We start from the raw sequence: 2,905 nt of genomic DNA, 5'->3' as shown, positions 1-2,905 counted from the left end.
GTGATATGTTCAGCAGCACAGACCCTGAGTTTCTAACATAAGGATATGTGGGCGTGGGGGGAAGTAAAAGCCCTTCTCATTTTCTCTTGCTTTGACATGCTGTTCATTTAGAGATGCTTAGGGATGAGCGAACTTCCAACATTTCTCAATCCCTTTGGGAAACTTTTACAAGAATGTAGCCCATTACCAGTACATTGCAAGGTTTTATTGGGTGTATGTGTGTGTGTGTGTGTGTGTGTGTGTGTGTTTTCACAGATATATCAATGGGAAGATCATTAGGAAGATAAATCTACTAACAATTGCAAGTGAGGCATTCAGAACTTTAGGGATTTTATGTTACTTTTTACTGTTCACCCCACCGGGGCCAATAACTATGAACTAGAGAAAAAGAAGAAGTGCAATTATTTTGGGTGCCTCTAAGCCAAAGAAACAAACGTCTTCCATGGCCATTCTGTTGGCCCATTACATCTGACAGTTCTTCTGGCATCGAGTTTTATTTCTCCAAAGGCTGCAAATGGAAGGTTTGCCATCTCAGACCATCTGCAACCCTTTGTCATGACAGCATCTCCCTTGTACTCTTCAGGGAGGAAGGTTTCTCAGGACATGGATGGGAGACCTCCATCAGAAGATGTTCAAGTTTTTCTGCCACCGGCATCCGTCCATGATTCTGAGCAAGAGCAGACCATGCAGAGGCCCCCCTCCAACTCCCTTTCCTGCTGCCTCCTCTCCCCTTGCCCCACAGCTCTGAGCAAGGATGACCACTGGACAGAAGACAGGACTGTGATGGGAGGATGTCATTTCCAACATCCAAGATGAAAGCAGGTCTCCAAACAAATTATTTGCTAGAATGTGTTTTATTTATTATAGAAATAAAATAAAAAGCAGGGCATCCCATCATAAACAGCTGAGGAACCAAGCAGGAGTGACCTCACACCGGAAGGCCCACATCACAAAGGGGGTGGGAACCAGGCAGGAGTGACCTCACACCAGAGGGCCCACATTAAAAAAAAAAAAAAAAAGCGTGGGCTGTGGGCATAGTGATTTCCTTCCAAAGAGCCCAGAGTATGGAAATAGGGATAAAAGAATCATTTTACAATAAAGAAACTTGACAAACAACAACAACAAAAATAAAAGCAGGGCATCAAAAGAAACTTCTTGAAATGGCAACATAGGTACAGACTGCCAGTTTTAACATTTTCTGCTTGTTCGTTTTTGGTCTTCTAAATGTGCTGACACATTTTTTAGAGTGTTATTAAGGTTAGCTCATTCTTTCCTTTTCTGCTTTATTCAGCTAAATATTACATTTTAGGTAATTTTTCATGGAGCTGTGTCATCTTCATAAGGATTAATTTAAATGTCAGTGCAATAACTCATCAAGAGCCTGTTCCATGGTCAATCTATCATTTGCCTTTGTTTGGGAATATTCCATTCTGTTTTATTTTCATGCATTATAGATAGTGCCGTAAATGATATAATCATGTGTAAGTAACACTCTTACAGTTTTTCAAATTTTTTTATGTTCCCAGGAGCAAAATTCTTGGGTCAAAGGACTGAACATTTTTAAAACTGTTGAAATTGTCAAATAACTTTCAAACTGCTCTTGTTCTCACACATTGTGGTGTCATTTCAGCAAACACCAAGCACTTCCTTATTCATGAGTGAATTCTTAAAGAGACATATCTTCTTTGTCCTTAGCCCAGCACTTGGTGCATTCCTTGTTTGGACAACTACTTTTGTTCATATCTTCATCTTTTTGAAATTATCCTGTTGAAAGGACAATTTACAGTAGAAATATGAGGCTTTTGCAAATGTCATGGGCACTGCTGGTGTGTTTCTGCCTTCATAAGTACAGCTTCCTTTACAAAGCTTAAAGGGGCTATGCTGTGATGCCCAGTAGGAGGCTTACCATCTGTGAGCTGGGGCAGGGGAAGTTGCCCCCTGTGCCATAGCCCCCTTCCATGAGGGGACTGACACCTGCCAGGCTTGTGGACCAGCCCTGGCTTTATGACCTTGAGCAGTCCTTTAACTTCATTGAGCCTCAATACCATGCCCTGGAAAATAAAACAAGAAACTATTATCAAAATGACATGTACACAATGAATTACATTCCTCCCCTCTAGGTGGGTAGGGAACGTTACTATTTAAAGGAATAGTATATAAAGGCTTCTGAATACCCACCACCCTTCCTCCAGTTATTTAATAAATAAACTCTATGCTTCACCCTTAAAACCCAGATTTGTATATACATGTCTTATTTAGACAAGTAGATGCATGTCCTCCATCACGCTATACCATGCTGTCTGCCCATTCCCTCCATACACTCCAGCTGCACTGGTCTGCTCTCAGTGTCTAGAACTCGGTTTATTCTGGTCTGAGGGCCTGTGCCTTGCTACCTCCTGCGTAGAATTCTTCCTCTCCCTTCCTCGTAGAATTCTTCCTCTCCCTTCCTCCCTTCTTCCCATAATGTAGGACTCAGGTCAAATGACTCCTCCTTTCCAAAGCAACCTCTTCTGTCTGCCTTGGCTGAGGCCACTCTCCTCATCTAGAAACTCTCTATCTAGTCATCCGATTTTAATGTCTTCATAGCACTTACCACTTCCCAGAATTATGTTTTTCACAGAGTTGTTTACTTGCCTATCATCTATCTTCCACAGCTAGAACGGAATGTAGAGGAACTTCGTTCACTGCCGAATGCCCAGAGCCTAGAGCAGGGCCTGGCACACAGCAGGCACTCAACAGATAGCTGTTGCTGAGAGCCCAGTTGTAACTCATCTGTTGCATCACAAGGGATGAACATTGTCGACTATTTTTACAACCTTGCTGAATAAGTTTTTTTATTACTTACCAACAAATTATTTGTGGCACTGCCTGTAATAAATGTATAGCACTCATCAAGCTTTAGCTT

General features: G+C 41.9%; 1 long non-coding RNA gene across 1 annotated transcript; it reads right to left on the bottom strand.

Annotated features, from left to right (window-relative positions):
• Positions 1-1,508: 1,508 nt before the first annotated feature.
• On the bottom strand, positions 1,509-2,680 carry LOC125965610 (uncharacterized). The gene is made up of 3 exons (XR_007479699.1): positions 2,594-2,680; positions 1,907-2,051; positions 1,509-1,764 (listed from the first exon to the last, which is right to left on the bottom strand). It is a non-coding gene; the product is annotated as an uncharacterized LOC125965610 (long non-coding RNA).
• Between the last annotated feature and the right edge of the window lie 225 nt (positions 2,681-2,905).

The sequence above is a fragment of the Orcinus orca genome, chromosome 10, assembly GCF_937001465.1.
Source record: "Orcinus orca chromosome 10, mOrcOrc1.1, whole genome shotgun sequence".
In the NCBI taxonomy this organism is placed as follows: Eukaryota; Metazoa; Chordata; class Mammalia; order Artiodactyla; family Delphinidae; genus Orcinus; species Orcinus orca.
Note: the sequence above shows the minus strand (reverse complement) of the source record. Positions and strands in the feature narration are given on the sequence as shown.